We start from the raw sequence: 27292 nt of genomic DNA, 5'->3' as shown, positions 1-27292 counted from the left end.
AGGTGCCCTGACTCTGGCTCCAGCCAAGGCAAACTTTTTTCCCAGGGAGTGGATAATTTGGGCACCTTTGCCCTAAAGCAGCGACCTGCAGCTTTCGCCTCGGGGCCGTGTCCCCAGGGCAGTGCCACTCATGCCGCCCCGGCCCCCGAGCCTGAGAGAGACCCAGCGGTAGTATCACAGGGGAAAAAAATAAAGTCACCTTGGGAAGAGAATGCTTCCCATTTTTTGGCTCTCAGAGGTGTCAAAGGAAGCAATCTGACGTCGAAGGACCGGAAAAAAACAGCTTCTTGGCTGATGTTGCTCATGTACAGCGAGGTCACTTAGAAAGCTATCGGTGGCTTAAAAATAAATGCAGCATGGAGGTTGCCATTCAGCGATATCCTGTATCCGAAAGCTGCGAGGGGTGTAAGCAGGAAGAAACTGGAATGACCTTCCCTCCCCCCGCCCCCATTCCCACTTTTTTTTTTTTTTCCTTTTTCATGCTCCTGGCAGTAAATCACTGAAATTTCTGCATTCAAGTCATCGCGCTTCATTGAAAATAGCCCAGGGAACGGTCTCCGGTGGGCGATGCCCGGCCGCGCGTGCTGCCGCTCGCTGCCGCGGCCGGCCCGGCGCAAGCGGGTGCGCGGCTGACCCGCGGCGGCGAGGCGGGCGACGCCGGGGGAATCGCTGCGGCTTTTGTCCTCCCTGCCGGGACATCGCCGCTGGACGCCGAGCTGAACGTGCGCGCCGGCCCCGGGCAGCGCGGCGGTGCTGAGAGGATGATGATGGTAACGGTGAGCTGCTCCAGGTAGTTAGTAACCCCCGCCCCCAGCCTGTCTGCGAAGCAAGTTCACAGACGTGCGCGTGGGAAAAAAGAAAATCCTCGGTGTAGTTTATCTGGTTTTCCACAGCTGCTTCTCCAGCGGATTAAAAAGGCAGCATGAATACACCCGTGCCACCCGACGTCACTCCTCCGGGCGGGAGCCGCCGCGGCTGCGGTGGTGATGTTGAGGACGAGCACGTGGGAGGTGAAGTTGTTGGCAGCGGCGCAGGCGACGCGCGCTCGCTCCGACAGCAGCTCCGTGCTAGGAAATGCCCTGAGGTTTGAGATCTGGCCCTGCTCGCTCTTGCTCTATCGACCTCACCTTTTTCTCACCGTCCGACCTCCCGCTGGGTCCTTCGAGCTCCAGCACAGGGGTGAAGGAAGCTCTGAACGAGGGGCCTGGGTCAGGCAGGGGCATGAGTGGCCCCTTCGGGAAAGAAGCCTCCAGCCCATGTAGAGGCTTAGGATTTCAGGCACCTTTTGAACGCGGAGTAAACAGTCCTTGCCCCAAATCCTTCTCACCTGAGAAGACACCAGGGCATCGCTTCTGCTCCATCACCCAGTGGATGTTGGAAAAAGCGCCACAGCCAAACCAGGCAGCTGCAAGGCTCCGTGGGAATGGGCTGCCGGGCTCATGGCTTCTCTCCCTTGGAGTGAAATTAGAAAAAACAGGTTTTTTGGCCTGCACTCCCAGCTTTAGTGGGGCTGCCCCGATTCATTCCAGAGTTGCCCATGGAGAGGATGATTTTGGGAGCCTGGTTCTCCTTCTCTCCCTGCTTGGCCATGCTGAAAAGTTGGCACCGCCGTTACCAGCATCAGCAAACGGCTGGAGGCATCTCCCCACCGCAGCAGTGCAGCCGTGGGTTTTCTAAGCCAGGTCTGTTCGCTGGCAAGTTAAAGCTCCTGCTCCCCATTCTGCACCCTGCTCCAGTCCCTTCCAAACACTGTCACAGAATCACAGAACCGTTAAGGTCAGAAAAGACCTTTAAGATCATCACGTCCAAGGCCAACCCAACACCACCGTGCCCAATAAACCATGCCCCGAAGTGCCAGGTCTACACGTTTTTTGAACACCTCCAGTGATGGTGACTCCACCACCCGCCTGGGCAGCCTGTGCCGATGCCTGACCACTCTCTCCGTAAAGAAATTTTTCCTAAAAAAACGTTCCTGTCAGTACGTTATACAAGGAACAGTAATGATAAGGATCACCAGGGTAAAAATCTGTAGGCAGATTATGAACCTGCTTACATTTTCTCCTGAGAAACTTCAGAACACAGGAAAAAATCGGCACCCAAACAGAGAAAGAAAGAGGAAGAAAATTTATGTCTCCTATGCTTAAAGGATCAAAACCAGCCGTGATGTAAAACACGATCGAGCCCACAATCCCCTTTTGATGTCTGCAGGAAGGAAAGAAGATGCTGAGAACTTTCTCAGCTCTGTGGACGCCAGCCCTTATTTCCACGTCCAGGGTCAAGAGGTGGTGGAAAGAAAAATAAAGCCCGACCGGGAAATAAGAAGTTGAAAGAGCTCTTTCCTTCCCCGAGGCCGCTGGGCAGGGGCAGAGCCGTGCCCGGGGCCGGTGGGGCGGGCGGGCAGGTGCTGCCCAAGCCCGGCTGGAGCGTCAGCACGCCGCAGCCGCAGCGCCGTCCCCGCGCCGCGCTGCACGGGCGTGCAACGCCCGCACGGCAGCGGTGCCCGCAAGCAGCCGCGGAAGTCTGCCAAGGAATGTAGAAAAGCAGATGCCGTCGGCTGGTGCCGCAGGTTGACCTGAGTGTCCCCACCGCGTCCCCTCGAACAATACTGTGGGCTCCCGCTACACTCTTCCCAGTGGATGAAACCCCTAAATTTAGATATACCAGCTGTGAGCGGTATGCAAGGTATTTAAGGGCCTATAATTTTAGACTAAGCATAATTGTGAGACATATTTAATCGTGTTATATCTGGGGCTGAGCAATGCCAAATATTTTCCACAGTTATTCATGCAGATCTTTACATGAATTAGCAATAGCCACCATCATCCCTCTCCTGAGTCCGTCGCACAAGGGAGCGAAGGCGAAGCTGAATTTTTCATTTTACACCAGTTGGTGTTTGTGAGAGAAGCCCTCAGGCATCCACCGCAGCAAGGAAAAGAAAAATCCCCGGCTTGCCTGGGATCGGTCACAGGCAGACAGCCCGCCTGCGACTGGAACAGATTCTGTCCATCACCAAAGTAAACACAAATAAATCAATCAATAAAGGGGGTTTATCAAACAAGCCAAGAAATTTAGGGAAATTTTTATCTGCTCACAGATTTTCCGCAAACAAAAGAAAACCCAAGAATGCTGCTGGGGCCAGGTCAGTGACTGGGGTGAAGCGGCTGAGCTGCCTTGAAATCAAAGTGCTAATGTGGAACAGCTGAGAAAATCTGGCTTTGAGGTGCTGGTGAGTCACGGGGTGAGTTCTGCTGGGGGAGCCGATCGCTGCCCTCCCCACAGCCGTCAGCGACCAGCACATGCCTGTCTGCCGGGGCAGACGGCCGTGCCCAGCGTCTGGGAGCACCTTGGAAAAATCCTCCGAAAACCACCTCTGCCCAGCGGCTGGGGAAGCTGGTTTTGCTTTCAGCCAGGACAGTCATTTCTGCTCGCAACCTGCTGGCAGCCGTGACCTTCCTTCTGCAGGGACGGAGAACACAGCTATTCATTTTTATGCCATTTTCTGGGCAGCTCCAAGGGTTTGTAGGAACGCTCCGTCTGGGACAGCTCTGCATGGCCGGATCAGCCCCGGTGGGAAAGGGCAGCTCCAGGGAGTCCTGGAATTGCTCCAGGGTGAGAAAAGCCGGGGTCTCGGTCACTCAGTGTAGTAGGCTCAGCGATGTGGCAAATATTTTACTGCCCGGTGCATGCTTGGGATTTTTTTGAGCAGCTCTGCACATTTTCCTAGACCGAGTGGTAGAAAGGAGCCTCTCCTGCTGCAGTCCCCCTTCTCCAGGGCTCAGGCTTTCTTCCCTCTGCCGGGGATGCTGCACTGCAAAACCCAGAGCACCTTTATTTTTACAGCCTGCGGGAGGACCATTCCCAGTCGAGCCGGTTGGTCTCAGTTACCGACCTTGCCAGGCAGTGTTTCAGCTTATGTCATTTTTAATAAGTCACAGCCAAAATGCTGACTAGATCGGTTTTGTTTTGCTGGCCGAACCTCCATGCCGTCAACGCTATAAGCGCTCGCGTGCCTGGTTAGAGCGGATTGCCTGTGTTGTCTTAAAGAATTCCTTCGCGCCAGTTTGAATTATTCCGGGCAATGGAAAACCCACTCGGCGTACTCCGGGGTGCTCCTTCCGACAGCCCAGCACACGCCGGGGAGACGGAGAGCCTTTAAACTGCACCTACAGTGTGTGTTCACAAATTCTCCAGCCTCCAGGAGGGAAGGAAAAAAAAAAAAAAAGAAAAAAATAAATAAGACAAAACAGCTTTAAAGGGAAAGACATGGTGCTCCTGGGGCTTGGCACTGGGCAACGCCAGGGAGAGAAAGTGCCAGCGCTGCGAGCGGGCATGGAGAGCGCTGAGCTGGGCAGGGAGGCACCGCACACGAGGCGTGGGGTGGCTGAAGGAGCATCTCCCAAACCTGGTGCAGGCACCCTAAGCGCGAGATCTTGTTGGTGGTGGTGCTCTTTGGTGCTTTCTTTAAAAAAACGGAAATCGGGAGAGACTAAACCCACTGGATTTTGGTAGGAATGGCAATGGGCTGTTCCGATGTGATGGCGTCACGCCAAATCAAAAGCCATGATTAATTTTACTTGAGTTGCTCTGGGATCTCCCGCAGTGCTGCAGAAAGGGTTCCTGGAAGGGTCCGTCTGTCCGTCATGCTGTGCGGCATCCCGGGAGCTCCCACGGGACCATCACCACACGTGGACCACTCCCTCCCCAGTCCCGTGCCGCCTGCAGCTGGACCCGCCGCGGCTCCGGCTGATCCCAGCTGCCCCGTTTTACAGCAGACACGTCATCCGTCATGATGGCAAGACGTCTTTTCTTGTCCCCAGTGTTTCCAAGGGTTTAATGCTGGAAAGGCCGGATGCGAAGTCCGCTGCAAGGTTTTAGCTCCCGGCTCTTCCCAACCAAGCTCGCGCGGGATTAGCAGGCACCGAGAGGCATCGCGGCTCCGAGGAGGAGAAAGAACGGCACTTTCAAGCTGTCCTTATTTCCTCCTCTTGCCCCCCTCCCTTCTCCTTTTCATCGTCTTGTATTTCAGGAGAGAGAGGAGGAAGGAAAGAGTAATTTTGATTGATGACGAGGAAACAATTTGGTGTAACTCTAGCCAGTTTTTTGTCAAACACTCAGCACCCAGCATCATTTTCCCCAGCCTGGGGAGGCTCGTCTGGCCATACTACCTGGAGGGTGTTTAACGGGCCGCATCCGTCCCCCCGGCAGTTTTCCAGACCGCTCCCAGCACAAACCTCTGCCCAGGAGCTGAAATCCAGACACTTCCATGGAAGGAAGGGATTTGTGTTTTGTTTTTTCATCTTCTTTTTTCAAACACGACTTGTCCCCTCTGCCTTGGGGCAGGCTGGGGAGCAGCTCCCAAGCTGGCCCCACGCTGCGGGAAGCAGCAGCACCTCTTGGCAAGGAAAACAATCCCAACACATGGAGAGACTTAAAAATTGTCATTTTGACTTTTGAACTGAAATATCTTGAATAGGGCAAAAAAGAGGGAACATAGGTCTGCAATATTTATGCTGATAGGGTAAGACCGAAATGGATCGGAAGGGCTGAAGAGCTGCAGTGGCATTGGAGGGACTCGATGCAACAGGCTGCAGCTCTGAGAATGGATTTTACTAAAAGACAACAAAAGCATCGGTGATCAGGAGCTCCAGCTCACACGGGCCACAGGGGGCTGAAATTTCCCTCTGGCATTTCAGGGTCTGGGCCTCCGTTTTGGCATCACTCCCTCCCCTGTGGCCCCTCCAGCTCAGCTCATGGGGCTCCCTCTTAATTTGGAGATGTCCTTCTACACCAGCATCTTCTCAATGATGATGACCAAGGAAAGGAGAGATGACCCAGTCATGCTTTAGCCGCACACAGCCCTCGCTTCATATTCACGGCATTGAATGCGAATAGTCTTGGCCGATAACATGCTGTACAAGAAAGTAGAGGGAATAAGGTGAAGGAGCTCAGAGGAAGGACAGCTGGAAGAGAGGAGTCATTGCCGGCACATGAATCACAGGTACAGGCAAAGACGTTTGTCTGCATTATGAATAACACTCCTTCCTTTGCTGACTAAAAATGATTAACTTTGAAAAACCCAACTGCTTCTTATTATTAATGTTCTACCTGAGTATCCCACACTCGTGGCTAAAATAAATTTGAGTTGGTTTCAGATTTATCTTCAGGTGGTTTCACTTCAAGCATTTCAGAGATGAGAAGCAGTTTGCAAACAAAATAGAAATTTTTTTTGAATATGTTTATAATCAAATGGTTTCATGGTTTCATATTATTCCCAACCCATAGAATCTTCTTCTTTTCAGTTGTTGGGGTTTTATAGTTGCTGATTGCTTTGAATAAAACCGATTTTAGGATTTTTTTTGTTTGTTTTTTTCTTCTGATTTGGGATTAATAGAAGTATACGGCATCTGGTAAAGTTGTGCGAACATGTGGTTTAAACCTGCCTCGAAGCAGTTGCAAGCGTGTTATGCATATTTAGCAGGGACAGAAGGATTATAATACAATTATTCACTACCGGTCAATAAAAAAGGAATTATCATAACAGCTTCCATGTCACACAAGGGATGACATTGCAATTAGGAAGGAAGAGCCCACAGTTAATCACTCCAAATGCTTTCTTTGTGCCTCACAAGGTACCGAGGGGAGAATTTCCAGGGAGAAGTTACAACCTGAAGACGCTGCAGCTCAGCGCCCGCTGCCTCCGGGCAAAGGCAACGGCGCGGGGACCAGACCAGCGAGAGCACCGCAGCGCCGGCCACGGGCACGCGGCTGCCGAGCGCCGCGGCCAACTCCTCTGCGCCACGGAGCTCCCTCGGAAGTGAGGCGGCTGGGAGGGTTTGGGACCTGAACGGCTTCTGTGGGTCTGGGCAGACGTGGTCCCGTATCGCGGCCGAAAACTTGACCCAGTTCCCTTGCATGGTCTGTGCAGCGAGGGCGGAGGGGGAGAGGGCTGAGAGCTGCCCCCCGGCCGCTTGTCTGCGTGGGAGGGGGCGCGGGGCCGCCCCCCCCGCGGGGCCGCGGGGCTGCGCGCCGTCGCTGCGGAGTAGCTGCTTTCAGGGGATGACGACAGTGCCCGTCAGACAATTTCCAAACCATCCCGTACTCTGATCCAGTACCGTGAAAGGGAAGAAGCTGCACGTGCTACTCGCGACGTATAGAGACAGCGAGGGATTTGTGACTCATTTTTTCTCCATAAACTGCTGAAGTGGCTGCGAGATAAGTCACTCTGTCATCACCCAGGTTCGTTTCCCTGGGCTTCAAGGGAAACGTGCACTCGTTTTCCAAAGCCCGCGCTACCGTGAAGTGCATCAAGCCGTGGATGTGATAACTGTCGGCACTGCTGCTGGCGCTGGGTTAGTTTGCCGTTGCTGTAACAGAAGATCAGTCGTCTTCCAAGCACAATAAATGCTGCGACCACCAGCCCCAGAAGTCTCGCTTCTAATTAAAGGCTTTGGGTATGGATATTCCAAGAGCTGCTGAGATCCGGTGGAAGCAGGACAATGTAAACACCTTGGAAAATGCCTCAGTTTCCAAATTAGTTCCCCACATAAAAAACTGTAGTGGCTGATCTACCAGAGCAGCAGTGAAGCCAGTGCATTGGCCCTCGCTCTGCTAAGCCATCAGGGAGATGGAAAAATACAGCGTATTCCTTCATTCCTGGTCATTACCCATCAGCAGTGGTCCGGAACTTGGTAACTGAGAGCTATTATTTTTTTCCCAGCTTTTGTAGAGAAGAGTGTCTATTACTGTTATTGATTCCTGCCCTATTGCACTGTATTTCATGCTCTAGGATGGGCTATAGGACCTAAAAAGCAAAAGCTTTTCTTGCTCTGCGGGCAGCAGGGGCTGGAAACATTTGATCCACATTTTCAATGTTCTCCCTGGATTTTCCTCTCCCAGGGAGGCTGTGACATTGGGCATCACCCATCAGGAGTAGCAAAAACCATTCTGCATACTTTGATGTTTTCTTCCATCACAGAATCCCTGAGGCCTTTTTACACTCATTAATTAAACCTCAGGTGCTGCCTGGGAGGTAAGTACAGGTTATCCACCTCAATTTTTGTTGGAAAAGGTTAATTGGCTCAATGGACCTCAAAGAGCCAGGCTAGCAGGTGCCATCCCATTCCTGCCGAGCTCCCAAATAACCTGGGACCAAGTAACCTTGCGCCGGTGCCGTTTTCTCCTGAATCCCATCACAGACCACACAGGGGAATCAAGTGAGCCATACCAAAAAAAAACCCCTCCTGCCTATATCCATCTCAAGCTTCCCCTCTTGCTTTTCTTAGTAACCAGAAGGGAGAAAGAAAAAAAAAAATTTAAAGGCAACATGAAACCACTCCACACTCCCAATGAGAAAATAAAAATGGATGTTGCAGGCTCATGTGTTCTATACGTTTCCAAATATTTCCATCTGCTCCTGAAATTTCCATTAAGAGTTGCCAAAAAGTCTTACAGAATTGTTAACACGATGGTAAATTTAGATTCTTTTTATGGAGAGACGTTTCCCCACCCTCTTAAAAGTCTGGTATCAATTTGTCCTGTCGCTGATAAGCCAAAGATATCGCTGAATTTGCCCTTTTGCCCTGCTCGCGGTCCCCCTCTACCCCGGCCACGGACGACAGAAATACCGGCCGAGAAAATCATGGACCATCTGCAGCCGGTTCCTCAGCCGCCACCCCATCGACCCGTTCTTCAGTTTGGAAACTCCCAAGCGAAGGTGGGAGGCTGTCGGTGTGTCCTGCCCACGCACCACCCAGGCTCCCAGCCCCTAATTAAAACCTCTGCGCTAATGAGCAGGTTTCTGTGCCCAGAAGGGCTCAGGGCAGCTCTGCCTTTAGCTGGGGGAGGGCAGAGGGTTAAGCTCACACAGAATCATTAAGGTTGGAAAAGACCTTCAAGACCATCACGTCCAACCATCAACCCAACACCACCAAGCCCACTGAGCCACGTCCTGAAGCGCCACGTCCACACGTTTTTTGAACACCTCCAGTGACGAAGCTGGACGTGTCCCCATCGCCTGCTGTCATCGCACCCACAGGTACAGGAGCTGGCTCGGTGGCTTCGCAGGGCATGAGGAGGGGGGCGAGGAGGAGGTGGGGGTGGGAGGCAATGCATCGCTCGAGGATGATGGAAGCTGAAACGAAGGAGCAAGATGAGGTGGGGAAAGGGGAGAGCGGCCGTAGCGTCTCCTTGGCCAGGCGCTGGCTGCCACGAGGATGCTGCTCGCTGTGTCGGCCACATGCAGCCAATGCACTCATGAATATTCACGCTGTGCCGTGACGGGCACAGCTCTGATGCAGCTCCCTTGATTCGGATGAAGTTGTGTCATCAGGCTGTTTTGTCAAGGGTGGTTTGATCACAATACCGGTGCTTTTTTGGTAAAACAGGGTATTCTTTCCTGTCGGAACGTGCCTTTTTGGGTCGGCTCTTGCGTGCGCATCATTTGGTGAACTAATAGTGGCATCATTCAGGGCTGATCAGCCTGTTATTAGAGTAACTGAGCAAGAGCACAGTGAGTACTATGCAATATTATTTTAAAGTAATTACTCTCTGTGACCATTTAATAATAGTCCCGTTCCCACAGCATAGCAAATGCGGGCCATTTTCCACTTAACAGACGCTAAAGATTCAGAGCCATTACAAAAACGCAGAAAGCACCACTCGTCTCTCCGGCAGCAGGACTGATGCTGAAGTACTGGGGGAGCCCGAGCCTAACGCAACGCAATCTGTCGTTTTGCACCTTAAGATGGATCCCACGTGGCTTGGTCGAGCGAGCTCCCTGCTACGACCTGAGCTTCTGCGCAGTATCGGAGCCCTTCCGCTGGCTCACCCTGCCCTCCCGGCAAAGCTGCTCCGTCCGCCACAGCGTTTCTCCATCTGGAGAGGGGTGATGTTCCTCCCTTCCCATCTTCCCAGGTCTTTCTGCCAGGCCGCCTCCCCCAGTGACCCTCCATCTCCCGGGACTAAATACGCTGCACCAGAGCCAATTAGCAAAACCCCAGTGCAAAATAAAACCCTGACAAATTATGTTATGAGCAAAACCCTGCTACAGCACGTAGATAAGTGGGGTTGCTAGATGGACACGGTAAGGACACCGTAATGCACTTAGGGATGCTATAACTCATGACTTAATTAATCTGAGTTTTACTCTGGTTAATCTTCCTTAAGGAAGGAGGAAGAGCTGCAGGTCTGTATTCTTGCTCCTGGGAGAACGGCATGACAACGAGCCCAGGGAAGGAGAATTAAAGATGCCTCATTTCATCCTTTCTGCTTCTAAGAGGCTCCCCGACGTGCCCCAGAGCTTCGCCCACCTCAGCGGATGCTGCTCCGCTTCCAGGTGACTTCTCCGGTCCCCGGCATAACCCGCGCAGCCCCGCACGAAGGCCAGCGGCCGGGCGCGGGCTGAGAGGGCAAAGCAGAAAAATCACAGAAACGAGCCGTTCCCACTGAAAGGAAACCGGTTTGATCTCTTCCGAACCCGCTCCCTGCAATTATGCTCACCGTATTTCCCTCCTGATGTATTTCTTCTGCGAGAGCAACACCCTGCGCTCTGGTCCCGGCTTTTCGGGGAGCGCTCGGCTGCTCCGAGACATGAGCATAAACCTATTGCCACCTGCAGCCTGCTGGTAAAAGAGCCGCGCGGGGACCGAGCCGCTGCCACCAGCCTCGCAGGCGGGGGTTGAGCCTGCTTGTGCGCTTCCAACTCCCTGGATTATCCAGGAACGAAGGGCATCGGCACCCGTCTCATCAATGTATAGGTTAATTAGCCCACTTTATTCCAAATTGTAGAGCTTGACCTCTGTCCGGAGATGTGAGCTCGGAGGAAACAGGAAAGTTTCCATCTAATGGCAAGCTTGGGCAATATGAATTATTAACCGCCTGGGGTAGCGTTGTTGAAGCCTTGGTGTTAAAAAGATGTGGTTAATGCCTTCCCCACTTTTAATGTTCCTGTCCCTCTTCGGAACAAACCCTCCTTGCCTTCAGTGCTAAATACGCGCCGGGGTCCCCGGCAGCGCTCCTCAGCCCTGCAGCGATGGGCAGCGAGCACGCGCTTGCGCTGCCGCGCGCTTTCGGCGGTTTTATCTTAAACCGCTAATATTTCACAATATTGCGTTTTTTAAGTATTAGTGACTGCGCTTTTAGCCAGAGGGGGGGGGTTTTAATATTTGCATATTCGTAGGCAAAAAAATCATATTTGCCTAAAAAACATGTCAAAATTTGAACAGATGGGAGTTTTTTACCAAAAGACGACTGTTTTGCTCAGAAACTATTCCATCTCCAAAACCTCAAATAAAGTTTCATATCTTTCAGCAAATCTTGGACGGGGATTATAAATTCAAAATAAAAATACAGAAATTTCCTATGTTGAGCTTATAAATGCTAGTTTACGACATTTTCTGGTGTCTTAATGAGAGCCATGTGACCGAAATTACATATTATAGGAAATAGCCAAAAGGCACATATTGTTTTACAGGTATATTTTTAAATATAGAAGATTGCTTTTTAAAATTTTAACACAAGATGTTATTATCCTTTTTTAATTGAAAAATTACCGAGCTATTTTTTTCCGTTTTTAATATGCTCTGCACTGCGTGAGAGAACCAAGCCCTGTCTCCAGAGTCCCCAGTGCACTGCAGATGGCTGCACCAGGGATATTCATATTCCCCCTGCAGCTCCCAAAAGCTCAGACTCACCCGTTTCCTTTTCTGTAAGCCCTCCCACCACTGCTTTGGAAAGGGTTTCGCGAGTACAGCACCGCTGATGATGTTGGATAGCAACAACATCATTAAAACACATTTGTTTTACTTAAACCCAGCAAACTAAGACAGTGACCATAATGGCACATAACGGTATTGGAGGGGGAAGACTGGGGCCGATGATGAGCCTCACCAGTTATATACTATCGGTTTTAGTGTCACGGGAGACCTGAGCTCTCTGATCCTCACAACTTGGTACTTGTAATTATCCCCATCTCCAGCCCCATCTCCGCTTGGTTGTCGCTATTGCCAGTGTTGCTATGGAATACCCAGGAACGGGTCGCAGCCTCCAGTGATCCTCCCTCTCCATTTCTAGCTCCGGGAAAACACAACAGATGAGCCCATGCACCAAAAGGATGGGAGGCCATGCTCGCTTAAGACACAGGTTCCCTGTAAAGTCATCAGTGGAGCTCTTTCAGGTCTTGGGCACCTGGGGCACATCCCAGTGATGACCCGGTGGAGGTTTCTCTCTATCTACATGGTGCTCAACATGGGCTCAAGATTCAGTCTGCAACCAAAGCCATCAGCTGAGTGGGCATCTTGAGGCTGACCTAGGGAGAAAATACACCAGGTCAGGTTCAGGAGAGGTACAGAGACATCCTTTGCCCTGGGCTGGCTTGTGCCGGGAAGGAGCCACAGCTGAAATCTGTCCTGGCACCTCAAATCGATCGCTGTATGCTGCCACGAGAGCAACGCGTAGCCCTCAGCCCATAGAAGCCTTCAGTGGCACCAATTTCATTGTAAAATATTTGCATGTTTTCAATTATAATTTAGCCCAGGCAGGCTCATGAGGCTCTTTGCAATACGGAGACTGTGTAATGGATGCATTATAGCGTATATATTAAGCATTGCCTGGTGGGCTAGAAAAACACCGGGTTTACAAGAGTTAAGGACTTGGGGCTGGGGAATTAATTGACATCCTCCATCTTCATATGATCTCAGGTGGATACTTTATTTTTTTGTCTGAGGAGGTTTATTTTCCTCCAGATTGATTGGATGAATTGTGTTCCCAGAGATCAGAGAGTTCAGATGGCAGAGGATCCTCTTACCAGAAGATGAAAGCCAATATAATCAACTGCACAACTTCAAAACATGCAGCTTGTTCTTGTTGGCTGCGCCTAAGTTTTCCCTGCAGAGAAGCTGTCGACAATGATTTGATATCAATCCAGTAACAATCCCTGGTTTCTAATAATAATTTGCACTTCAGTAGAAATGTTCATGTGAGGCTCTGAGAACATTTAGCAGATGGTCATTAGCGAAGCTCCCCAGTTCTCCTGCAAGGAAGAGATAACAATTATTAGCCTTGTTTTACATACGGTGACACTGAGGTGAGGCACTGAAAGGTGAAATAACTCTCCTAATTTTCCATAATGAGCCAGTGGCAACAGATCTATGAATGAAACCCAGGCATCCTGCTGCGATTTCTCCACAAACCCTGTATCTTTATCTCTTACAGGAAAACGTGGTCAAAGAGGTGAGCCTGGAAAGCAAAGAGCAAATGAGTCAAAGGCAGGATCCATGACACATTTCTGGAAATAAGGAATTAGGTCTGGGTCAATAAATAACTGGAAAACCAGGGGGACGCAATCCGAGAGGCATGTGAAATGAGGATGGATGGAGAAGAAAGAAGATAATGGAAGGGAGGGGAAGGAAAACAGAAAGTAGCTCTGACTCTTTATTTCCACTCTTGGTTTCAATCAGTGTTGTAAAATTAAAGGTTAGGGCTCCGAAAGAAAGAAGAAAGCGAGCTCCATCTCCTCCTGTGGGGGTACATCTAATGGGTGAGGCTTCAAACGTGAACTGCCAAAAACAAAACCCTCCTCCTCCTCACGTGCCTGATGGCACAGCACCCCTCAGCGAAGTGCCGCCCGCGGTGCTGCTGGGGACATCGGTTGTGTTTTGGGTGCTGCAGAGAAGCACGTGGGTACGGCAGGGAAACGGGAGCTCTTGGGAACGCCGGCTCTGCCCAACGGCATCCGCACACCGTCAACCACCGAAAACCCCAGGTGCCGGCCGGGCTCGTGAGCGCTCACCACTGCTTTCCTCAGCCGGCAGCTGAGCCGGGCAGCAGGTCGGCCGCCGAGCCGGAGGTGTGCGGACGGGCGCTTCGGGGACTAATTTTAGCTTTCAGTTACAGTGTCTTTTCCTTTCTCACCCAGAACGTCTGGGCTGCTAATACTGATGGACTGGCTGATGCTACAAACCGCCTCGCTAACATCACACATACGCGACGAGGGGAATACAGCCCAACTAGCTGGCCCAGCGGTGGAGTTTATAAAACAGCCAAATGGAAGCCAAAAGACTTGATTTTAATCCCTCCAGTTAAGTCATCTAGATTCCTTCTCGCCACCAGCCATCTGATCTCAATCAACAAATCTTGGCCTTCATCTCCTAACCTAGCCGAGCGTCGCAATGCTGAAGCCTGAAGTAATCCGCATGCAAAATGCTTCAGTAATGATCCCTTCAAGGGGGATTTTTTTTATTATTATTATTTCCCAAAAGCACTCTAATATGAAAGCAGTAGGCAAACAAGAAAGGTGTCTTAGTAATGTTTGCCATTAATAATTTGTTAACACCCTGTAATGTTCTTCCATTTCAATACCCGCAGTTAATAGAAGCATATTGAAAGAGACCTATTAACAAGTATATGTTAAAACCAATCATTGGGTATTAAATTGGGATGCTTTTTTAAGACTGAAAATAATTCCAATTTGGCTGTTCCTCTCAAAACATTAGTAGGATTTTGCAAGCAAATGAAACAGAAGTAAACTTCTGTATCTTTAACATCAGAAAACTACATCACCTCTAGATGCAAGATACCATTAAGAAACTCTGCGATATATTGCTTTCAGCATCATACCACGCGCTTCCAGCACCGGACAGCCAGAGACCCAGAACTGTAACCAAAAGCGCGTTGGAGTGGTAAATACACGGCTTTGTAGTAGGGAACATCAGGGTAATTTGAGAGAGCAGAAATGATGTCTGCATTGGCAAGACCACGGGTACAGTTTGAAAAACCATAACCATGAACACACACCCGGACGCTGCCAACGCAGGTGCTCCTGAGGGGCACCGGGGGCTCGCTGGAAGGAGCGAGCGCTCACCAGCAGCTGACTGGTGTGAAAAGTGGGATGGGGATTTCGGAGTGCTTCGTTTGGCGTATTTGCATTTTGGAAGCAAATATTACTGCACATCCAGAAGGGATCCCAAATGAGAGGATGGGGCTCGGGCTAATCATGATGATGTTTTTCACGATACAGAGAAGATGTCAGAGCAGCCCACACCGAGGAAGAGTGTGTGTCACCTCAAATACTCTTATTTCCATGCCCCATTTCATAAAACCTAATTGCTAAATTTCATGTGCCGTGTCACAGCCGCAAGGAAGTCAAACAACAGCGGAGCCAACCTGCAGAGCAAGAACATACTGTATTTGAACAGATACTGTGACCTGAAAGAAAATCCTGCACGTTCTTTAAATCCTTGGTCCATAGTCGTGGACTTCTGTCACCATGGAGAAGTATTAGGAAAATGCTGTGTCCCAGTAAAAGTCACAAATCAAAGTTGGATTCTAGATATTCAAGGCTATCTTTAGCAAGAAGAGTTGTGAAACACATCTCTTTTCAATTTTATAATCTCTAACAACTGCAAATTGTTTATGCATTTGCTTTTTCCTTATCATCTCTTTCCAATTTCAGCAAGAACCACGTACACAGAAAATGAGGACACGTTGAGTGCTACTTGCTATGCTGGAGGATCACTCCTGTGCCATCTGAAGAGAAAATAATCCACAAATTTCTGTGTATAGTCACACATGCACAACCTCCAGGCAAAGGCATTTCAGCAGCCACCTCTTTCTAGCTTTGAGGACTTCAGAAAGCCTCTAGTAGCAAATGTTATCACCATTATTGGTACAGAAAACCCAAGGCCAAATCCCTTGTCTTCCATGGGTGCGAGGCCAAAAGGCCGGAGTCCCTGCCTCACAAATGCTTCAGTTTCTGAAACTCCAGGAGACTGCTGCCATTAAAAGGTATTTGGGACTCCATTCCAGTGTAATTTGCATTTCCCTTAGAGAGAGTTTTACCTTTGGTGGTGGTCAGAGTGCATAAAGACAGGTGCCTGCAACTTCTGAGAACCCATTGCCAACCCAACGTTGGCCCTACAAGTCACGTGCAGCGTGAGCGACTCCGTTTTGTGAAAGTAATCCGAAGAAGAACCATAGAAAAGACATGGTTTATCCTGGACACGTTTCAATACTGTCTTGTACAGGGCTGGAGTTCCTGTTCAACTGTGAGGACCTCAACTTTCACTCTTCTTCTTTCCCTCATTTCAATGAGATGTTAGTTGTGATAATGCAAGGCATTATTTTGCAATTTCGTTTTCTGCACATATATGAAATACTATATAGTAGGCAAGGGAGACAGAAGGAACAAGATCTGCCATTTCACCAACTAAAATAATTGTATTACAATGCTCACCACAGCTTACATTATTGCGTCGTGTGCAATCAAATTCTATCCCAAAGGTGCATCTGTATCTCTAGACTATTTTAGAAGCAGATGCTTCAGTACACTTACTCCTTTTTATTTTTTTTTTTTCATCTTGGGGCTTTTAAAATTGATGGGAGGCTGAGGGCAAGAACCGATGCATTGTAGATGACAACAAAAGAGACTCCATAAAATTGCTTTTGGCATCTCGTGTGCGTTCCGTCTACATCTTATAAATTACTGCTGCATTTCAGCGATAAAAATAGTTTTGTATTTGGAATTGATTACAGTGAGATAAAGCTCTAATAAAAAAAAGTACTGATGCATAAATATTCTGAACATACAGGGGTAATTTGATTTGATAAAATAGAAGTATGGCTCTTAATTTCTTCCTTTTAAACAGAACACACATACACACACACGCCCCACAGTGCAGATAAAACATAGGCAGCTGTTTTGCTTGGGATTCCCAGAAATGGTTATATGCCTCTTGCAACTCTTCTCTTCAGACATTTTTATGGCAATCTCCATATCACTGGCATTCCCATCACCGGTGCCGGGTAACATTCCCCCTGCAGTCGGAAAGTGTTCAGCCCAGGCCACTTGCGCTTTCTTCTATGCAATAAATATTGATCCCTCTCCTGCGCCCTTAAAGGTTATGATATTAACTGGGCTATTTTTGTTTAGGTCGTTCCTTAGCCCATCAGCTCTGCAACTAGTGCTTTTGCCTTAACTGGGACTGCAGGATCAGCAGAGGGAGCTGATATATTGTTTTCAGCAATTCTAAAATAAATGGAAACGTAATTATATTTACATGAGAAAGAGGGAAATAGCGATTCATGTTTCAGTATGACCCAGACCAGCATGCTTTACTCAAGCAAAATGCTATTTGACTTAGCGTAATAAATTAAGGGTGAAAATTGGCTTTGCATCATGACAAATGCACAGCCTAACAGTTAACCTTTCAAGAAATGCAAGGCTTAATTGCAGATAACAGTGATGGGACTGGCAATGGAATCAAGGGTTGGATCCAGGACCCGGTGAAAGACAGAGCAAAGTCCCACGTCTGTTTTCCAGCCTGCGGGTGCAGGGGCCGACAGCTGCACAGAACCCACCGCTCGCTTCGGCCACATCGCTGCAAGGCGCTGAGCGAGCCGCCGGGCTTCCAGCCCCAACAGCACGTGTTGGTGTCAGCCCGGCCCCAGGGCCCGCGCCCTCAGGCAATGCTGGGCACAGAGGCTGGGTCCATTTGCAGCCCCCCATCCCCGCTGGAAAGCTGCTTTTTTTTGAGGGGGTGTGAGGCAGGAAGCCGGCCCCTCTTGTCGCACCAGCGCCCTGCCAGAGCCGGGGTGGGAGCCGGGGCTCGCGCCTTTGATGTGGGCTGGACGGGATGTGGATGCGTCTGCTCTCGCCAGCCACGCTAGCCGAAGCGCAGAAAGAAAAAGCAACAGCAGAAAGACTGACAATTATTTCTGTAGAGCAGCTTGAGCATTCCTGAGTTTTCAGTAATGTACGATAAGCTGTTACGAGTAAGATGATCCTTAAAAACCTTCCATATGAATAGCAAAAGCAGTACAAAGTGTGCCCCCAACAACGGGGAGTACTTCCACTGGGTAAACACAGGTAGACTGACAGCATGTTACTTTTAAATTTCATTTATTTATTTTTGTGTACATTTTTCTTAATTTGACTGACATACCATTGCTATAAAGATGCCCTGCTCTTTGAATATTTAATCCAAGACCACTAGTTCAAGTGTGGTTATGAAAAGTCACGGCAAACATATGACTGGAAAGAGGTGGTTGGTTTTGACTTCCAGGCAGTTGTTTGAAGCATTTCATAGATGCACACAATATTCAGCAGAACACACGCACACACAGTGCTGAGTTTAACACACACACGCGCACACACGCACACACACATCTGGAAAACGGTTACAGTGGTTGAAGTTTCAAAAAGGTGTACTGTCCCCTTCTCTCAGCAGCAGTGATAAACCTTTGGATATCCTGAGAAATAAAATCAAAGCGTAGTAAAGAAGATTAACTTATTCCACCAGCAGGGTTTGGGGTTTTTTTTCAAGTTAAATATATTCTCCCAATCTAATTTTTTTTTTTTTTTTTTTTAAATGAAGAGAGCAGAGGGAAAGGATCTGGGGCAGTCAGGGTTAAAGAATACCAGTTCAGCTGTTTCACCAATATCCTTAATCCAGTACAACACGGATCCTAAAAGCATCTCATTAAAACAACAACAACATTAAATAAAAGCCTATCTAACATTACGCACATGGTCCTACTGTCAGTCTCCTACTATTTATCATCTTCATAGTATGAGGAACGGCTTTGAGATGAATGAAGACAACACAGGTTAAGAGAAGAGTTTCAGACAGAGCGGACGTGAAGCCGTACGGGTCAGCAGCCGGGCGACCAGCGCAGCACTCTGGAGCGTGGGGAGGACCCTGTGAACTTTGCAATATCTGACTGACTCCAGGGTGAAATTTCACGTGGTTGCAGACAGGAATAGGAGCTTGGCGCGATGGTTCCTCACGGCACGGGGCCGCACTGCCTGCTGGCCGCTGGCCTTGCACGGCTACAAACCCTGGGCAAAGCCCAAGGGGACCTTAACCAGCACTGACAAGAGCTTGGGTGCCATCTCACAAAGGTGACAGCACTTCATTTCTTTTAAATATACCACCAGTATGTGTTCACAAGAACTGGCCATGGCAGGGAGAGTCTTTCTCAAAGCTTCCGATCTCTGGACCAACCCACCCTCCCCCAAAGCTATGATTCGAGTCTTGCGTTAGGATACGGGCAGTTTTGATTCACATGAGGACAGTTTCCTCAACAAGGCTAAAAACTGAAAATCGCTCATATCGCGTTGTCCTGCCTTTTCATCTAATACTACCTTTCCTGTTCTTCCCGTCAATGTGAACACCAGTGCCTTTCCTGATGCGCTGCAGAGCCTGTGCTCCTGTGAGCTCCCCTGTGCCATGCACTCCCTCGCTGCGCGAGGGGTTGTGTGAGGTTACGGGCTGCTCATTAGCAACGAGCACTGCAGAGGAAACAGGCCAGCAAAGACTTAGACAACAAAAACAAACATGAAGCAATTAAAAGAAGGATGGGAGATGTGGTCTGATGTACTTTTGCCAAGAAATAAATATTTTACATTGCCTTTTTTTAAAAACACTTGCATTGTGTTTTTTAAATCTCCAAAATGGTAGACTTACTCACTCCACCCACGCACAACACGTGCACGCGCGCACACACACACTCTAATGCACATACGTTTCCAGCTTTGTAGAGCTACTGGATTTACTTTGAGACAAGTTTCTTGTGCATTTTGACAATTTACTTTGAGACAAGTTATTTGCAAGAAGGCAAAGTTCATGCATGGCTTTGACAGCTCCGCTTTCTCATAAATGGTATTTGAAAAGCAGAAAGCAAATGAGGGCCAAAGCTCCATTTAAAGTTCACCTCAGATGCCTGAAAAGCATTTATACCCACATCCTTCTGAGGTCCCTGCTTTATGAACTTCTAATGAATTCCACATTCTGCTACCCAAAACTTCTTACACATAGGGGGAAGAAAAAACAAACCAGAAAACCAACGCAAGCTATTTGAAAACAGATGCACCGCAGCACTCTTTATCAGAAAGGCTGGGGAGGCTTTTGAAGCAGTAGCGCAGGAAGGCACCTTCGCAAAGAGGAGAAAGGGAATAAAAAGAACGAAAGCTGATGTTTTTGAGCCTCCAGTCCTGCTTGTCTCACACAGGTCACGCTTACCGGATTTTATCTCAACCTCTTTTACAGAGCAAGAAGCAGCCGTTCGTTAGCTGCTCCGTATTTCTGTAGGACTCGTGTCCTCCACACCCAGAGCAGACATTTGGCCGGAGGGTGCCTGGGTGGCCCTCAGCCCTGCTTCGAAGCAATCCTGGCCACCCTGAGGCTCACTGGCTTGAGGGCTGCAGGTAACCTCCGTGCAAATTTGGTACAGCAAAGCCTGGCGTGAGACTTGGACAAACCAAGTTCATCACAAACCAGATTTCATTTTTCAGGTGGAAAACTATCATTTTCTCAGAATTCCAGTGCGCTTTTTGTTAATGATGTTGTGACATAGAGCATTTTCACCACCTAAACTGAACCCTGATGCTAGTCAGTCCCCTCTTGAAGGAACAATCACAACCCAGCTTGTGCTTTTCCTACTAAAACCAAGAGTGAGTAGGTTTATTCAGAAGCCTCCCAGATGTTTAAAGAAAAACTGAAAAATGCAATTTTTTTAAAAAGATTGCTAATCTCCAACCCTAATTCTAAAGCAAACCAGGTCACTAAAAGAAAATATAAATTGCTATAAATAGAAATTAAAATAATAATTAGCTATCTACTGCCATTTGCCATCCCAGCTGTTAGGAGATACTACAGCGATTCCGTATAGCTTGAGGGCAGGCTGGGAGATACCTTCAGCACATCTTGGATAGTACCAGAAATGGATAAATAATAAATAATAACAACGAGAGAAGGAATAATCAGCCTTCCACATGCAAGGAAAAGCAGAGACTTTCACAGTTACAAAAAAAGATGTTACTGTAAAAAAAATCCGAAAAAAAAGGTAAAATAAGGACTTGCATTACAGCAGGCTGGAAAGCCTTCTCTTTTCTAATGTGTTCAAAACACAGGTGCTTTGCCTGTGCCATCTTCAATATCAGCAGACCACTGGGAAGTGATTTCTTTTCCATTGTGCTTGGTTCTCTTTTAATTTTTTTAGCTGAGAGTATGTAGAAATATCCTTGTCGCTAATTTCCCACCATCTCAAGAAAGAGCAGATTTCACACCATACGACAGAAACTCTAGAATTTTCATATATTTTGGTGCTAAACATGGATCTTTGCCAATAAAACTGTAATTCCTTAAATTAAAGATTTCGGGCATTTCTAGACAGTTGGGTTTTTTTTTCTGTGATAAATGACAAGTTTTACTCCAACACATTTCCAGTTTGCAAGGAACTACATTTAGCAGCTTCCCCCCAATGTTTTGCTATTAAAAAATAAATGCAAAATTCCAACTATTTTGTATGTTGTGACTATTTCCAGCAGCCCCAGTGGCACAGTGACAGCTGTCACCAAGCACAAGCCGCGTGATTCACAATTATGGAGGAAGCAAAACGGTGGCAGAGCTCTGGAAATTCACTTCATATCTAGATTATATAGAAAATGTTTGGAGCTAAATCCTGGTTTTGGTGGTACTGTACTTTGTAAAGCCCCAGTCTGCCAGAAGCCCACTAAATGGCACAGTCCATACTCATGACTAAATCTGGGCTAAGTGTGGATGGAGAATTCTGCAGCTGCACCTGTATTTGTGAAAATCTGATCCTGACTTAACAGCTACAACAGAGACTGTAATTTATCTTTAAACGCACCTTTTTGGCTCTTACAAGGCACTAAATCTACATCTCTTCACTCTGGCTGTGTAAATCAAGGACACCTGGCCCTTCCTGACTTTTCACAGTATCCGTCCTGAAAAAAAACATATAACTGAGCTGAGAAATACGGAAGGCTTTCAGATATTGTTCCAGGACACTGTGAGACGGCTGAATGTTCTTTACTAGAGGGAAAAAACCCAAGACATGGCAGACCCTGACACCTCCATCACACAGCCCCCGGGGAAACTGTATCTACCTATGTTTTTGGGGGCCACGGGCATGCTTGCTGCCAGACTGCTCGTTCCAGCCATCAGACATTGGCCACCTCTTACTGTAGCTCTTCTCTCCATCCGTCGTCTGGCACAATTTGGTGCATACCCTTGAGTGACAGGTCGCAGCGTTTTGGAAAGACCATGGTCTGATCTCTTATTTTCTCAAAAAGAATAATTATCTGGGGCAAAACCAGACTGAATTAGGATAAACCCTGAGCTGGACTGAAATATTCCTGTAAGAGAAACCAAACAGAAACTTTCCTGATCGGGTCAGTAATACTTGGGGTGTGTTTATTCTTTATTTAAAAATTACACTATTCTGAGTTTCCTGGACTTAGCTAGGCCCAAAAGTGAAAGTAACATATCAAAATACCCTGAAATAAACTTCTAGGAAGGATTTTCAGGTCTGGCTAAAACCACATAGCTTTGGAAATTGCCGAAAGATGTCTGATCTTTTGAGATTTCCATCTCTATTTCCAGAGCATTTAAGACGCTTCCAAGCTTTTCCCAGCTTATCCTCGCGGTACCTCACAGCCGCTGGACTTTTGCCCCATCGTTTAGAAAAACCCAAGAGCCTTTCGAGGAAGGAAACGCAGCCCATCCCGCAGCCCAGCCGCCGGTAAGGACGAGCTGCCTTGGAGCGAGGCTGCTGCAACTCCAGAGCTGCTCCACTTCCAAAAAGGGATTTTTAACACCATGGCAGCGAAGCGTGAAAGGAGAAGTTCTCGCTTCGGCTGGATACCTGCAGGGCAGCTAGCCCCTGGCCGTGGCTCCCATTAAGCAGGCACTGGCTACCAGGCAGGCAGCTCCTTCCTCTCCCAAAGCGCTCTGCGGAGAGCTGGCGGGAGGCCCCTTCCCTTGCCGTCGCTCTGACCAACCGCCTAGAAAAAAGGCTGCTAGTAAAACCCCAGACGTTACAAAACGTAAAGGTGACTGAGACGTGAGGTGTCGATGGAGGCAAAGAGCTTTCTAGAAACCCAGGAGTGCACTAAAGGAGGCCATGTAATAAACATCATGCAGGCAAAACGGTTCCTGGTGGAACGGCACTGCCGGCTGTGTAGGCCCCTGAAGAATTCATTTATCCCTGTGGCCTGTAAATTAGGTATTTCCACCATTAGGCTAGTTAGAGACCACCTTAAAACGTTTACCCTCTTCTTTCTCCACTACAAAGGCCTTTCCCGTGTTTTCTGAATCGTTGAAGTCCGACCTCCGGATCTGACCGGTGAGCCCGGCAGGGGCGGCCGCAACGCACCAGGCCACGCAGCAGGCAGCATCGGCGGAGCGCCTGCAGCTTTTCCCTGCGGGTTTCTTTTGGGTTTTAGATTTTGTTTCTCTTGCTGGAAGTGGGGCTGCAGTGGCAATCTGGGACTTGTGAGCAAACCCATTACCTACAGATCAGGGCCTGGAGCAGTACCTGACAAGAGGAAGAGGAGGCAGGCTGCTCTCACCAGGCTACACACTCGATCGAGTCTGTGGCTGTCTCTTTTGCCCTCTCTTTTTGCTCCAGCCTTCCCCGTCAACTCCAGACCTTCCTTGGCAGAGTGGGTTGACACCAGCTGCCTAACAGAGGACTCGTCTTGTCCCTGTGCCATTAAAATCACCCTTTCAGTTTACTACCCTCTCTTTAGAGTCCTCTTCATTTATACAGCACACAAGCCTTTGTGTCCAGCCCACTGGCACCACCACCTCCTGGCTGTGTCTACAAGCATCGGCAAACACATAAAATCTGAGATGCAACTGAGATTTTCCTGGCCTTCTTTATTAAGAAAATCAACTGCTTTTATGGTGTGGGGTTATGTGAAGGAGCAGCGTCCTTTCAACCTGCAACGCAGCTGCCTACTGCACAGAAAGCATCTCTTCCAGCCACGGCCCGGGAAAGCAAATCTCACTGCACTGCAGAGCTCTGGCCTGCCAGAGCACACGTCAAATTTCATATTATCCATCTGCTCCAGTAAAGGCTGAGCTGAAATATTAATTAGGCGATCTGATCCCTTCTCACCAGAAACAATCTGGATTTTATAGCTCAGCCAGAGGCCAGCGAAGCAGACAAAGCTCTGTGATACATCCTTTGCTGCTGGTTAACGGCTTTCAAGGAAACAACCAACTTTTGGGGGGAGGACACAGACTGTAAAACACGTGGACATCTGGTCTGTTTTGTCCACCCTTCATCTCCCCCTTGCTCAACCCCCACCTCCTAAGTGCATGTTCAGAACAGAGAGAGATGAGTCCTCTAACATAAACAGCTATAATATGGCAATAAAGATTAATGAGTAAAACTTGCCATTTTATGTATAATCCATGGGGATTTACAATCATTAATCTTTATTAGTGTGTAATAACTGTTTAGACATTAAGGACAGATTCTCAGCTGGACAAAACTGGCCTTATTCCAGCCAAGCCAATGGAGCAATGCCAGTTTACACCCTCCATGACCCTAGTTCTAAATGAGACCCATCCCCATCTGTAGGAATCATATCACTAGCAGTATTTCCCCAACAGCAGGGGCAGACCAATGAAGGCAACTATTTGTCTTTCTCTGCATCCGAAAAAGAGAGCTGCATGTGTCCAGGAAGCTCAACAATAGACATGTCAATAAACATGAGGAAATTCAATGAAAAAGCAACAGCAACAAAAGGAACCCCAAGGAGCAGGGAAGTGGATGATTTCTGAGGCAAGACTATAAGATCTGGTTTGGCAGGAGCCTAACTAAGAGGGATGTAGCAATCTTTGGCATGTGAAAGAGTGAAAGCACCAAGACGGGCTCCCAGAGTTCCTCTAAGAGGAACAAGATGGAAGAGAGGAAAAAAAAGAGCATCTTGGCTGGCTTTTCTGAGAGAGGAGTTTGGGTTTTGTTTTTAATAAAAAAGAGGTCTATTAAACAAGGGAGCTGGTGGGAACCTTGTCTGAACTACATCAGACCAGCCACTAAAGCAATGTTGTGTTGACCGAGCAGGATTTCCTCTTCCAAAATGTCTAGGAAAGAAGGGAATTGTGCAGGTACATATTTAACTTGCAGCAAACGTGGGGAAATCCCAGCTAAAGTTGTGCATGCCAGTGTCTCTGCCCTTGGCACCAGGCACTGCACCACTGCATGGGCGCGGGCCCTGGCAGCCCCTTCCCACCAAGACAAGGTGCAACCAGCCCTGACCCAACAGGCACACAGCCACCTGCCTCTGCACCTGCTGAACAACTGGGAGCTCAGCTACATATATTTTTAGAGCTTTTTCTGAGTACTGACCCACCAACTGCCACCTCCATCACACAAGGGAGGCCAGCTGCCTCCAGAAACGGTGTTGCCATCTCTTTAGCGGGTCAGAAACGCCTCCTTCCTCACCAGTAAACCTGACAAAAGTCAGGAAAAATGCAGAAATACAGTACATAGACATCTGTGTAAAGTTTTGTACACCTGGAAAAACTCCAGAAAAGATGGGCATTTCACCCACTGCAGCAGCATGAACCTGGCATTTAAAAAGAGTAACCCGCAAATGCCCTCCAACTTCTCTGTCAGGTTTAAGGGACCAGTGGGCTCTTGGGGACCCAGAAAATAGTTCTCCTGTCAGTGACACTTCAAGAGCTCTAGTGATGGCAAGGCCTCAGGCATCCAGGAGGTTGCAGGAACACCAAGAGCTGTAGGGTGGAGGAAAAAAAGAGGATGAACATCATGCCCTGGTGGTCCCCCGCTGCCTGCCGTGGGGATGGGCTGGGCATCTTTATGCAGCCCGGTAACCCCTGCCTGTGGCAGAGCAGAGAGGCCCTCCCTGCCTTGCAAATGGCTAACTGTGCTGGAATTAATTCACGCAGCTGGTCCAGGTCACAGCTCAGCGCTGAGATCCGAGCAGCTTTTCTCCCCTCTCCACTCTCTGATGTGGTTTTGGTTTGTTTCAGGTCTATGGCACAACACCTGCTACTTTTGCAGTTTAAAAATCCCAGTTCAGGACAATCTAACATGCTGCCTACAGTCCTGTGCAGTTTCAAAACAAAAGAACTTGCTGAAGAACAACTTTAAGCCCTAACACCTTGGCTGTTCAGGGGGCATGGTGGTTGGGAAAGGCTTAATGTCCCAGAAACCATGCCTGTCCTAGGCAACCCTGTGATCACGTTACAGCCAAGCAAATTTCTGAGCACTGACCAAAGGCTTTTCATCTTTACAACAGTTACAATCAAATGAAAGAGAAAAGAGTCTGATTTTCACATTGTAGCCCAGCTTGTTTTCAGAGCTTTTAAGCATACAGGAGTCCCTGGCTCTCTTCCCTGTGCCACAGCTCAGACTCCTCTCTAAGAAAATCCTGGGTCAGGCCAAGCTTTGTGTCCAGATGTGCCACGAAGGATGCAGAGACAGACACACAGCCTCTGCATTTGTCTCTGGCCATAACTACTTTCCACAGTGATGATCACTCAGATCACTGTTTTCATTCACGCTGGTCATACGGATTCACACTTACTCTGGGCTGACGCAAATGACTTTTAAAGGAACAAAGTCATGGAGAATCAGGAGGGAAGTGAAATGATTTGTTGCATGCCCTATTGTAATGTCATTAAAACAAAGGGATTAGACGGCCCAAGCACTGCAAGAGCAAAAAGCATAAAAGAAAGCACTCAGCATGTAGTGTCGAGGCATGTAGGAATCATTTTAGAGGGTTACTAGCTGCAGACAACACTGACATTAATTTTCTATTGGAAAACGCTGGTGACATTAATATCTGCTATTAATACTGAACTTTGACAGTATCTCATAAATTCAACCTGTCAATTACAATGGCACTGAAATAAAGGTGCTCTGAGGTCAAGGAGATGTGGTGTCCAAATGAGACTTATATTCCAGGAGAAAAGTGGCAAAAACAATCTTTAACAAAAGCATCAGATCCATATGTAGGAAAACCAAAGGGTGGTTTTAAATGTCATGTTTTTCAAAGCGAGAATTGACGCTGGAACCAACTCTATAAACTGGCTGGCTGGACTTTTAGCTGCAGCTGAGGACAATCAATCAAAACAGCTCTGCGACTCTGAGAAAGTGGGAGAGAGAAAACACACACACACACCATGGAATATGAGAGGGCAGATTATGAGCCATGCGAGGCCTCTTAAAATTACACTGCAAAGTATAACATCCTTGTGTTTCATCCGCAACAAAATGTAACCTGAAAGGTTCCCCTCAACACGAAGTGGAATATGGAGCTTATCATTACTAAGGGCCAGGCAGGCTCATCAAAGGGCTGAGGAAGGGGAACCTCTTCCTCAAAGTCTGCACGACCCATGAGCTCTTCGCAGCAAGGAAACCCCCACACCCCAAGCCCTGCGAGCCCTCCTCAAGCCACCCTGCTGTGCAGCTGAGGGGCACAAGGATCGATAAATCCCCATGAGCAATGCTCCCC

Source organism: Phaethon aethereus, assembly GCF_964289735.1.
Source record: "Phaethon aethereus genome assembly, chromosome: 18".
NCBI classification, from domain to species: Eukaryota; Metazoa; Chordata; class Aves; order Phaethontiformes; family Phaethontidae; genus Phaethon; species Phaethon aethereus.
The sequence above is the reverse complement of the archived record's forward strand: the minus strand, read 5'-3'. Positions refer to the sequence as shown.